The sequence below is a fragment of the Lygodium microphyllum genome, unplaced genomic scaffold, assembly GCF_053477565.2.
Source record: "Lygodium microphyllum isolate KBCC unplaced genomic scaffold, Lygodium_microphyllum_v1.1.10 scaffold_33, whole genome shotgun sequence".
In the NCBI taxonomy this organism is placed as follows: Eukaryota; Viridiplantae; Streptophyta; class Polypodiopsida; order Schizaeales; family Lygodiaceae; genus Lygodium; species Lygodium microphyllum.
The window spans coordinates 232575-246170 of NW_028229516.1; positions in this window are offsets into that span (position 1 = coordinate 232575).

A 13596-nucleotide genomic window follows, 5' to 3' on the forward strand; every position below is an offset into this window, starting at 1 on the left:
CTTGTGCGCAGAGACATTGGGAGTTTCAGAATCATCCTTGGTTCCTGTTTATGCAAAATCGTCACTAGGAAGTGACTGTGTGGTCAAATACCACTTTCGCCAGTTTTGCAGATTTGTCCTTGTGAGGGTGAAGCTGTGTTTTTTTGCAGTGACAGAATTTCTTGCAGTATTTTGTAATGGCGTCTGATTCTCTTTCACAGATTGTCACTGAAAAGATTGACAAGAACAACTTCCAAGCATGGAAGTTTAGAATGACGAATTTCCTTATGGGAAAAGGATATTGGGAATTTGTTGCAGGAAATGAAGAAGAACCAGTTCTTCCTGATGTTCCCAATCAACAACAAATGCAGGCATTTAAAACATGGCATGAGAGAGCCAGGAAAGTTATGTATTGGCTGTCTATCAGCATTTCAGACTCTATGATTGTGCATATTCAGGATGCAAGTACGCCAAAGGAGGCATGGGATACTTTGTCAAAAATGTATAGCACAAATACGCAAGCCAAGAAAATGCAGCTCAAGCAAGAGTTGCACAATGTGCAAAGAGAAAATATGAACATCAACGACTACCACATGAAGGTGAAGAAGATTGCAGATGCACTTGCTTCCATTGGGTCGCCAGTGGAAGATGATGATTTAGTTTCCGTGACCTTGAATGGTCTAGGAAAGGATTATGCACAGTTTCGGACATCCATTTCAGTTCGTGAAAGATTTTCTGATTTTGAGGAGTTGATTGCTCTTCTAATTTCTGAGGAGCAGAGAAATGGTGGTGCATCTTCTTCAGGAGGAACTTCAAAAGAAGCTGTCTTCTACTCAAATGCTGGAAGAGGTAGAGGCAGAGGTAGAGGAGGCCGATTTGGAGGCCGTGGTAGAAATCAGAATATGCAGCAAACTCAAGAAAACCAGTCCTATGGAGGAGGACGTGGTAACTCTAGAGGCAGGGGGAGCCAAAGAGGTCGTGGTGGATGGCAAAGAGGTCAAAATGCAAACAGTAATGTTGAATGCTACTACTGTGGTAAAATGGGTCATATGGCTAAAGACTGCTATAAAAAGCAGAATGACATCATGAATGGAAAACTGCAACAAGGGAATTATGCATCTTCTAGTAGACAGGGTGATGACAGAAATGAGCATTTGTTCATGGTGCAGCACATGAACAATTCTGTGACAAGTGCAGAAGAAAGCAATGATGTATGGTATGTTGACTCAGGTGCATCAAACCACATGACAGGTCATGCAGAATGGATGGAGGATGCAAGGAAAATGGAAAAACCAGGATTTGTGGAGACTGGTGATGATACTGCACATCCTATTGTGCAGATTGGAAAAATTCCCTTGTCTATGCAGGATGGGAAAAAGAAATACCTGTCCGATGTATTTCATGTCCCGAATATCACCAAGAATCTGGTTTCTGTTGGTCAAATGGTTGAACAGGGCTTGCAGGTCAGATTTAATCCTCATGGATGCTTTGTTGAGGATATGAAAAATAAAGGTCGCTTGATAGCAAAAGGAAAGAAGAAGGGCAGAATGTTTACATTGGATGCAGACATGTCTGAATTGAGTGCAGCAATGTTTGCACATGGGACCGGTGTAGTTGCAGATATTGATATCTGGCATAAACGCATTAGTCATGTTAATGTACAGCGACTTAAATCAATGCAGGCCCAAAATATTGTTGCAGGTTTGCCGAAATTCAAGGTTGCAGAAATGCATAAGGTATGTGAAGCCTGTTAGTTTGGAAAACAGGCAAGGAAACCATTTCCTAGACATGTTCAAGAGAGTGAGAAGCCATTGGAATTAATCCACTCTGATGTGTGGACTACTAAAGCTGCATCTCTTGGAGGCTGTCATTATTTTGTCAGTTTTATTGATGACTATAGCAGAAAAGTTTGGGTGTATTTTATGAAAAAGAAAAGTGAAGTTTTTGGGCATTTCAAAACTCTTAAAGCTATGGCTGAAAAAGAAACAGGTCTGCAAATAAAATGCCTAAGGTCAGATGGAGGGGGAGAGTACCTCTCAAATGAGTTTGCAAAGTTCTTGCAGGAGCATGGCATAAAGCAGCAATATTCATGCAGTTATACCCCACAACAAAATGGAATTGCAGAAAGGAAAAACAGGCATATTGGAGAGGTATCTCGTGCCATGCTCAATGAAAAAGACTTGCCAGATTTTTATTGGGCTGAAGCAGTTGCTACAATAGTCTACATAATGAACAGGACTCCCACTGCAGCAATACATGGAATGACTCCAGAGGAGAGGTATACTGGTAGGAAACCAGATATTTCTCATTTGAAAATTTTTGGTTGCATTGCCTATGTACATGTGCCAGATGAGCTGAGATCCAAGTTGGATCCAAAAGCTGAGAAGTGCATCTTTATTGGTTACTCTCTGTAGCAAAAAGGGTATAGATGCTATAACCCTTCTACTCGTAAGTTTACAGTGAGCAGAGATGTTGTTTTTGATGAGATGAGTAGCTGGTATAAACCAGTAAATGTGATTGATGATGAAGATGCACAAAATGGTAATGCTACACAGAATTCACAGCAGCAGTCACAAAATATTAGTGGACCTGGAGCGTCCTCTAGCAGTGGTTCACATTCTTCGCCATGGACAGGCAGATTGAGATCAGGAGAATCTTCTCAAAGCAATGCAGATAGTGGTATGCAGGTATCACGAAAAGGAAAAGAGAAGGTTGATCAGCCCATGTTTGATGTGAATGCAGGTCACTCTTATGTGGATGGTGAATCCAGTGGCTCAGAACAGAGCATTGATGATGAGTTGGGTATTCCTTCTATTGTTACACCTGGAGTAATGAAGACCAGGGATGTTTTGAGAGCACCTGGGAGTGAACCTACTTTGCGCAGGTCTACGAGAGCTAGGTATCCTGTGGATAGGCTGAAATATGATGGATTTACAGCCATTCACTATGCATATATGGTCAAAGTGATACAGGAACCAGAACCCACATCTTTTGAGCAAGCCATGGGAAAAGAAAAATGGGAGAAAGCCATGGATGAAGAAATGGATGCCTTGGAAGAAAATGCTACATGGGAGTTAGTACCTTTGCCTAAAGGTAAGAATGCAATTGGCTGTAAGTGGGTTTATAAGGTGAAGCACAATGCAGATGGTTCTGTGAACAGATACAAGGCAAGATTAGTAGTCAAGGGGTATGCACAAACATATGGCATTGACTATGAAGAAACATTCAGTCCAGTTGCAAGGATGGCAACTGTAAGAGCAGTCATTGCTATGGCTGCATCAAAGGGATGGTCTTTACATCAGATGGATGTAAAGAATGCCTTCTTGCACGGTGATTTGCAAGAAGAGGTCTATATGGAGCAGCCACCAGGTTATGTGCATGCTGTTCATCCTGAGTTTGTTTGCAGGTTGAAGAAAGCCTTGTATGGCTTGAAGCAAGCACCTAGAGCATGGTCTAACAAGATAGGACAGTATCTTGTCACTATTGGCTTTCAGATTTCCAAGGCAGATTTCTCACTTTATGTGAGAAAAACAGAGAAAGGTATTATGCTACTTGTCATTTATGTTGATGATTTGATTATGACAGGTGACAGTGTTGAAGATATCCTTCATGTGAAAATGCTATTGAAGCAGAAGTTTGAAATGAAGGATTTGGGAGAGCTGCGTTATTTCTTGGGCATTGAGGTGATTAGATCACCAAGTGGGATACAGCTCTTGCAGAGGCAGTATGGATTTGACATGCTGTCCAAATATGGGATGACATGCTGTAAGCCTATTTCAGTTCCTTTGGAGCAAAATGTGAAGCTGAGCACAGATGCAGGTGAGCTTCTAGAAGACCCTACTATGTACAGACGCATAGTAGGAAGTTTGATTTATATGACTATTACCAGGCCAGATTTGAGCTATGCTGTTGGATTGGTAAGTCAGTTTATGCAGGCTCCAAGGAAACCACATTTGGATGCGGCTAGACGCATACTTAGGTATGTGAAGTCCACATTGCAGTATGGACTATTTTATGAGACTGGGGTTCAGATACAGTTGCATGGATACACTGATGCTGATTGGGCTGGTAGTATTTCTGATAGACGATCTACCAGTGGATATGTATTCTCTTTTGGGAGTGCTGCAGTCACTTGGAGCAGCAAGAAACAGCCTACAGTTGCCTTGTCAAGCACAGAGGCTGAGTACAGGGGTGCATCAATGACTGCATGTGAGGTAGCTTGGTTGCATAAGCTACTTTATGATATGTATCAGTCTACAGATGGGCCAGTTGTCATTTATTGTGACAACATGAGTAGTATACACTTGGCAAATAACCCAGTCTATCATGCTAGAACAAAGCACATTGAGGTGCATTATCACTATGTGCGAGAGAGGGTTTTACTAGGTCTTATTGATCTAGTTTATGTCAGCACAGAGGATCAGGTAGCTGACATATTCACGAAGGCATTGGGCGCAGAGAAGCTGCGCAAGTTCAGAGACCTGCTTGGTGTGCAGGAATTGGGATTGAGCTCGAGGGGGAGTGTTGAGATATCGAGCTCCACTCGTGATACGCCAGGGTGACCGTTGTGTATTTATGTCACCGACTTGTCAGTTGCAGACGCGGTTGGTACACCGCCCATGAATAATAGCTACATGATAGCTATCCTTATCTACTCTAGTTCGTGGCTCAGTTAGTATGCCACCTTAGTTAGTTGAGTTTGGTTTAAGATCCATATATAGGGTTCTTCTATTTCTTTGTATGAGAGTTCTTTTGGCTTACACAACTAAGAAGAGGAAAATTGTTTTCAACCTCCACCCTTGTGTGTCTTCCCCCATTGTGCAAGCAAGAAAGGTACAAGTGAGACTCCTTCATTCTCTCCCACAATCTTGACATGGTATCAGAGCCTTGTTCGTGCTAAGGAGCTCAAGAAAGCAAGCCAAGCTCGCGGTGTTCTGGTAAGAGGAGCAGTGTTGCTTTCATTTTCTATTTTGGGAGCAGATCTCTGCAGGTAGCATAGCTGGAAATTGCAAGAGTGCATTGTCTCAGGTTGAGACGCCCTTCGCGGTGAAGCAAGTGGGCAGTATATGCTGCGGGCGAGGGCTTTAGCCCTCGGCGACCCTGTTTTTTTTTTGAGGCCATTTCGGGGCCTGTTTTGGAGGCGGAAGTTTTCTACACGCACTCAGGAAAAGGCCTAGTTTTACGCTGTGCAGCCACTGTTCTACAGGTCGGTGAAAAGTTACTGTAGAAATTGCATCATATGCTTGTGCGTAGAGACATTGGGAGTTACAGAATCATCCCTGTTGCCTGTTGATGCAAAATCGTCACTAGGAAGTGACTGTGTGGTCAAATACCACTTTCGTCAGTTTTGCAGATTTGCCTTTGTGAGGCTGAAGCTGTGTTCTTTGCAGTGACATATTCTTTTGCAGTGTTCTGTAATGGCGTCTGATTCTCTTTCACAGATTGTCACTGAAAATTTTGACAAGAACAACTTCCAAGCATGGAAGTTTAGAATGACGAATTTCCTTATGGGGAAAGGATATTGGGAATTTGTTGCAGGAAATGAAGAAGAACCAGTTCTTCTTGATGTTCCCAATCAACAGCAAATGCAGGCATTCAAAGCATGGCATGAGAGAGCCATGAAAGTTATGTACTGGCTGTCTATCAGTATTTCAGACTCTATGATTGTGCATATTTAGGATGCAAGTACGCCAAAGGAGGCATGGGATACTTTGTCAAAAATGTATAGCACAAATACGCAAGCCAGGAAAATGCAGCTTAAGCAAGAGTTGCACAATGTGCAAAGAGAAAATATGAGCATCAATGACTACCACATGAAGGTGAAGAAGATTGCAGATGCACTTGCTTCCATTGGGTCGCCAGTGGAAGATGATGATTTAGTTTCCGTGACCTTGAATGGTCTAGGAAAGGATTATGCACAGTTTCGGACATCCATTTCAGTTCGTGAAAGATTTCCTGATTTTGAGGAGTTGATTGCTCTTCTAATTTCTGAGGAGAAGAGAAATGGTGGTGCATCTTCTTCAGGAGAAACTTCAAAAGAAGCTGTCTTCTACTCAAATGCTGGAAGAGGTAGAGGCAGAGGTAAAGGAGGCCGATTTGGAGGCCGTGGGAAAAATCAGAATATGCAACAAACTCAAGAAAACCAGTCCTATGGAGGAGGACGTGGTAAATCTAGAGGCAGGGGGAGCCAAAGAGGTCGTGGTGGATGGCAAAGAGGCCAAAATGCAAACAGTAATGTTGAATGTTACTACTGTGGTAAAATGGGTCATATGGCTAAAGACTGCTATAAAAAGCAGAATGACATCATGAATGGAAAACTGCAACAAGGGAATTATGCATCTTCTAATAGACAGGGTGATGATAGGAATGAGCATTTGTTTATGGTGCAGCACATGAACAATTCTGTAACAAGTGCAGAAGAAAGCAATGATGTATGGTATGTTGACTCAGGTGCATAAAACCACATGACAGGTCATGCAGAATGGATGGAGGATGCAAGAAAAATGGAAAAACCAGGATTTGTAGAGACTGGTGATGATACTTCACATCCTATTGTGGAAATTGGAAAAATTCCTTTGTCTATGTAGGATGGGAAAAAGAAATACCTGTCCGATGTATTTCATGTCCCGAATATCACCAAGAATCTGGTTTCTGTTGGTCAAATGGTTGAGCAGGGCTTGCAGGTCAGATTTAATCCTCATGGATGCTTTGTTGAGGATATGAAAAATAAAGGTCGCTTGATAGTAAAAGGAAAAAAGAAGGGCAGAATGTTTACATTGGATGCAGATGTATCTGAATTGAGTGCAGCAATGTTTGCACATGGGACCGGTGTTGTTGCAGATATTGATATCTGGCATAAACGCATTGGTCATGTTAATGTACAATGACTTAAATCAATGCATTCCCAAAATATTGTTGCAGGATTGCCCAAATTCAAGGTTGCAGAAATGCATAAGGTATGTGAAGCCTGTCAGTTTTGGAAAACAGGCAAGGAAACCATTTCCTAGACATGTTCAAGAGAGTGAGAAGCCATTGGAATTAATCCACTCTGATGTGTGGACTACTAAAGCTGCATCTCTTGGAGGCTGTCATTATTTTGTCAGTTTTATTGATGACTATAGCAGAAAAGTTTGGGTGTATTTTATGAAAAAGAAAAGTGAAGTTTTTGGGCATTTCAAAACTCTTAAAGCTATGGTTGAAAAAGAAACAGGTCTGCAAATAAAATGCCTAAGGTCAGATGGAGGGGGAGATTACCTCTCAAATGAGTTTGCAAGGTTCTTGCAGGAGCATGGCATAAAGCAGCAATATTCATGCAGTCATACCCCACAACAAAATGGAATTGTAGAAAGGAAAAACAGGCATATTGGAGAGGTATCTCGTGCCATGCTCAATGAAAAAGACTTGCCAGATTTTTATTGGGCTGAAGCAATTGCTACAGCAGTCTATATAATGAATAGGACTCCTACTGTAGCAATACATGGGATGACTCCAGAGGAGAGGTATATTGGTAGGAAACCAGATATTTCTCATTTGAAAATTTTTGGTTGCATTGCCTATGTACATGTGCCAGATGAGCTGAGATCCAAGTTGGATCCAAAAGCTGAGAAGTGCATCTTTATTGGTTACTCTCTGCAGCAAAAAGGGTATAGATGCTATAACCCTTCTACTCGTAAGTTTACAGTGAGCAGAGATGTTATTTTTGATGAGATGAGTAGCTGGTATAAACCAGTAAATGTGATTGATGATGTAGATGCACAAAATGGTAATGCTGCATAGAATTCACAGCAGCAGTCACAAAATATTAGTGGACCTGGAGCGTCCTCTAGTAGTAGCTCACATTCTTCGCCATGGATAGGCAGATTGAGATCAGGAGAATCTTCTCAAAGTAATGCAGATAGTGGTATGCAGGTATCACGAAAAGGAAAAGAGAAGGTTTATCAGCCCATGTTTGATGTGAATGCAGGTCACTCTTATGTGGATGGTGAATCCAGTGGCTCAGAACAGAGCATTGATGATGATTTGGGTATTCCTTCTATTGTTACACCCGGAGTAAGGAAGACCAGGGATGTTTTGAGAGCACCTGGGAGAGAACCTACTTTGGGCAGGTCTACGAGAGCTAGGTATCCTGTGGATAGGCTGAAATATGATGGATTTACAGCCATTCACTATGCATATATGGTCAAAGTGATACAGGAACCAGAACCCACATCTTTTGAGCAAGCCATGGGAAAAGAAAAATGGGAGAAAGCCATGGATGAAGAAATGGATGCCTTGGAAGCAAATGCTACATGGGAATTGGTACCTTTGCCTAAAGGTAAAAATGCAATTGGTTGTAAGTGGGTTTATAAGGTGAAGCACAATGCAGATGGTTCTGTGAACAGATACAAGGCAAGATTAGTAGTCAAGGGGTATGCACAAACATATGGCATTGACTATGAAGAAACATTCAGTCCGGTTGCAAGGATGGAAACCATAAGAGAAGTCATTGCTATGGCTGCATCAAAGGGATGGTCTTTACATCAGATGGATGTAAAGAATGCCTTCTTGCATGGTGATTTGCAAGAAGAAGTCTATATGGAGCAGCCACCAGGTTATGTGCATGTTGTTCATCCTGAGTTTGTTTGTAGGTTGAAGAAAACTTTGTATGGCTTGAAGCAAGCACCTAGAGCATGGTCTGACAAGATAGGACAGTATCTTGTCACTATTGGCTTTTAGATTTCCAAGGCAGATTTCTCACTTTATGTGAGAAAAACAGAGAAAGGTATTATGCTACTTGTCATTTATGTTGATGATTTGATTATGATAGGTGACAGTGATGAAGATATCCTTCATGTGAAAATGCTATTGAAGCAGAAGTTTGAGATGAAGGATTTGGGAGAGCTGCGTTATTTCTTGGGCATTGAAGTGATTAGATCACCAAGTGGGATACAACTCTTGCAGAGGCAGTATGGATTGGACATGCTGTCCAAATATGGGATGACAGGCTGTAAGCCTATTTCAGTTCCTTTGGAGCAGAATGTGAAGCTGAGCACAGATGCAGGTGGGCTTCTAGAAGACCCTACTATGTACAGACGCATAGTAGGAAGTTTGATTTATATGACTATTACCAGGCCAGATTTGAGCTATGCTGTTGGATTGGTAAGTTAGTTTATGTAGGCTCCAAGGAAACCGCATTTGGATGCGGCTAGGCGCAAACTCAGGTATGTGAAGTCCACATTGCAGTATGGACTATTTTATGAGACTGGGGTTCAGATACAGTTGCATGGATACACTGATGCTGATTGGGCTGGTAGTATTTCTGATAGACGATCTACTAGTGGATATGTGTTCTCTTTTGGGAGTGTTGCAGTCACTTGGAGCAGCAAGAAACAGCCTACAGTTGCCTTGTCAAGCACAGAGGCTGAGTACAGGGGTGCAGCAATGACTGCATGTGAGGTAGCTTGGTTGCATAAGCTACTTTATGATATGTATCAGTCTACAGATGGGCCAGTTGTCATTTATTGTGACAACATGAGTAGTATACACTTGGAAAATAACCTAGTCTATCATGCTAGAACAAAGCACATTGAGGTGCATTATCACTATGTGCGAGAGAGGGTTTTACTAGGTCTTATTGATCTAGTTTATGTCAGCACAGAGGATCAGGTAGCTGACATATTCACGAAGGCATTGGGCGCAGAGAAGCTGCACAAGTTCAGAGACCTGCTTGGTGTGCAGGAATTGGGATTGAGCTCGAGGGGGAGTGTTGAGATATCGAGCTCCACTTATGATACGCCAGGGTGAAGGTTGTGTATTTATGTCACCGACTTGTCAGTTGTAGACGCGGTTGGTACACCGCCCATGAATAATAGCTACATGACAGCTATCCTTATCTACTCTAGTTCGTGGCTTAGTTAGTATGCCACCTTAGTTAGTTGAGTTTGGTTTAAGACCCATATATAGGGTTCTTCTATTTCTTTGTATGAGAGTTCTTTTGGCTTACACAATTAAGAAGAGGAAAACTGTTTTCAGCCTCCATCCTTGTGTGTCTTCCCCCATTGTGCAAGCAAGAAAGGTACAAGTGAGACTCCTTCCTTCTCTCCCACAATCTTGACAGTCTATGGGTGGTGCGAAGCATTTTGTTACTTTCATAGATGATTTTTCACGTAAAGTATGGGCTTATCCCATAAAGCAAAAGTCTGATGTATTGGAAGTTTTTTAGAGACGACTTAGTTTGGAAAAAAACTAGTTTGGGCCGCTGAAATGCTTAAGGATAGATAATGGGGGTGAGTATGTTTCACATGCTTTTGAACAGTTATGTGATGAGAGGGGTACTAAGCATCATTTGACCACCCTCTACACCCCTCCCTAGACTAGTAGGGTTGAGCAGATGAATAGGACCATACAAGAGAGGGTTTTTTAGCCATGCAGGCCTACCCCAACACTTTTTGGCTAAGGCAATTATGATTGCCATGCATATAATTAATAGATTGCCTTGTAGTGCCATTGAGCACTTCCGCATGTCCCAGATCCTTCATAAAGTCATTGAGTGCTTCTGCATGTAGGATGACATATTGGCTATCCATTGCCTTCTTATGTGAAGGTATCACATGCCGATTGTCCACAAACAAATGAGTGGAGGGCCAAGATGGCCAAGATTCCCTATGCATCTGCAGTGGTGGGCAGTAGTCTTATGTATGCCATGATAGCCACTCGTCTAGATATTGCCTTTGCAGTTGGTGTTGTGGCATGCTATATGGCTACACCTGGAAAGAAGCATTAGGATGCCGTGAAGGGTATCATGAGGTACCTGAAGGGCAATGTAGATATGTGTATATGCTATGGCAGCTAGGATAGAGGAGTCGTGGGGTACACTAACTCTGATTATGTAGGACATGCAGATAGTAGGAAGTCAACTTCTTATCTATGGCGCAAACCTAATTTCTTGCTTTACTTAATTTCTTCCTTCCCTGCAATTTCTGCATTTCCACAATGGATCAAAAAATCCAACCAAATGCCAAACATTTTGGATACATTCCTTCTATATAACACTAGTAGAAGGAATACTGCAGTGTCCTGAGAGTGCTTGACTAAGCTCTAACTTTGTAATTGCAGCTTGGTGTGCATAAATTTGTGTATTACAGGTTGCAAACCAAACACCCTAATGAACACAAAATATATATGCTCACATGACATGTACGACTCCTTTTTCAGATCCCTCAAAGCAATCTCTAGACAAGAGCACCTTGGAAATTCACATACATTAACTACAAAGGAGATTCCATATTTCTTTGAATCAGTTGTTGAAATCCAAAAAATGTGTGACTTTGCTTGATTGACAACTGTCTCACGCACTACCTCTCCTTCCATTATAAGTTCTCTGTTAATGCAATCTTGGCTTGCTTTGCTTATCTTACCCTTCCATCTTACAATGCATCCATCACCTGTGCTCGTCGGGCGAACATTGCATGGTATTTTCTGAATAGTGGAAATAGTGTGTTTTACACCCTCAAAAATAAAACCCGCATTGATGAGTTTGGTTGTTTCTTCTACAAACAAACATGTGCCTCTAGCAACCTTCCAAAGAAGTGAAGCTGGCCTAGAAGACTTGTGAATCTGCTCATCCACTCTAGCTGAATGAATTACACTCAATGGAAAAAAGTAGAACATTTGCCAACTCTCCTTATTGTTGGGGGTAAAGGTGCCTCCGCCTAACTGCCAGTGTATTACTACACTGACAGTCACCGCCACTGCACACTGCAGGTGGCGGGTTCCTATCACCGTCACTCTATTCTTTATTCTTTTAGTGACAATTTGAATAAAGGAAGGCCCGGTCACACATTGTGACTATTGGAGTTCCCATTTCTTGTCTCTCTTTCTTGCTCTTGCTCTCCCACCATAGCTCTCGAGTCCAAGCTTCAATCCTTCTCACCTTTCAACTGGTATCAGAGCTCGACTTCCCGACTCTTGAGCTTGGTTCGTGGCATTCTCAGGTTCCCATCGACTCCCCACTCGCATTGGGTCTCCTTCTTGATAGCCAGCATTTACAGTTGGCGCAATCACGCAGCCCTCCCATATGTGTTTTCAACATTGACAATCACAATAGCAGCTCTCCCCCTCCATTGGCACTTGGAAAGGCTCCATTTCGGGCATATGAACATGCTTTGATGATTGGTTTTGATGGCCGATGTATTGGCATAGCATTTGGACTGATTTAACACTATTTTGGAACTGTCATAACAGTCCATAGGCAGTTTATGATAGTGTTACACTGACATTTGATGCTACAGCTTGTTTGGCATTGTCATTTGATGCCTGGTTGGTCCCGTTTAATGCGCGGATGTTAGGGGAATGTATGCCTATTGTTTGGCAACCATTTGGATCCAATTTTGGTGCTAAAATTCTCAGTTTTGAATATAAATCATTGCTGTACATAGTTGGACTGAAGTCATTTTATTCATGTATGCTTATGCATATGCTTTTCGGGCAATGTTTCGGGCATATATGGTGATGTATTGACACTTGGCGCTCGACATAGAGCTTGGTTTTGATTCGCTTTGAGCTTTTGAGACTATTTGGGATCTTTTACCCTTCAGGATGTTGTATGGTTCATATGTCTTGGTTCCTCTGATGCTTATGAGCTGACTCTTTGCTTTGGGTCCCTCTCTTTGTGAGTTGACACCTACTTGTGTCAAGTCTTGGCAGTGGCAGGAACACTTTGCCCCATTGACTGGGGGGTGTGCCTATTCACTGGTAGATGTTTGTATGACATGTTTGGGTGTTGGATTCATGGTTATTGATTGTCATATGCCTATGTTATGCCTGCATGATGCCGGCTTTGGTCTTGGCAGTATCTGATTGACCTGGGATCTGATTTTGGCAATGTTAGCTCTCATTTACTGAAATCTATAATTTATTATAACAAGCATATATGTATGGAATGACATGGATTTTCCATGCTGAAATATTTTGAAATGATGTACTTTCAATAGTACTTGGTGGGCATCAGCTTTGGTTACACTTTTCTCGCCATTTTCTCTTGATTTTACTGATTTTTTGGTCATTTTCTATAGTAAACAACAAGCAATTTTGAACTTTCTATAGTATTTCAGCTTGCATTATGGCGAGTTTGTCCATTGAACATGCTATTTTCAACATAACTAAGCTTGATGGTATGAATTACTCTTATTGGAAGAGCCAAATTTGGCAGGTGTTGGTGCAGAAATCGCAAATCAAACCTTTGAGGTTGAGCGGGCATCCGCCTGCAACTATGCCAGATGAGGAATGGCTTGAGCTTGATGAGTTATGCAAGTCCACTATTGTATTAACTCTCATAGAGCAGGTTCACTACAATGTCTTTAAGGAAGAACAGAGTGCATGGTAGTTGTGGGATAAAATCAAGGATCTCTATGACAAGAAAAGTCCAGCGAGTTAGATGTATTGGCTAAAGTAGCTTATGGATCTGCGCATGAAGGAAAATGTGACCATGTTTGCTCACTTGAGCCAATTCCATGCTATACTCAAGAACTTGACTTCACAGGACATCACTTTTGTAGAGGATGTCACTCCGCTTTTCTTGCTTGGTACTCTTAATGAGTCATGGGATGTATTCCGGACTGCATTATGTGCCTCTACTGC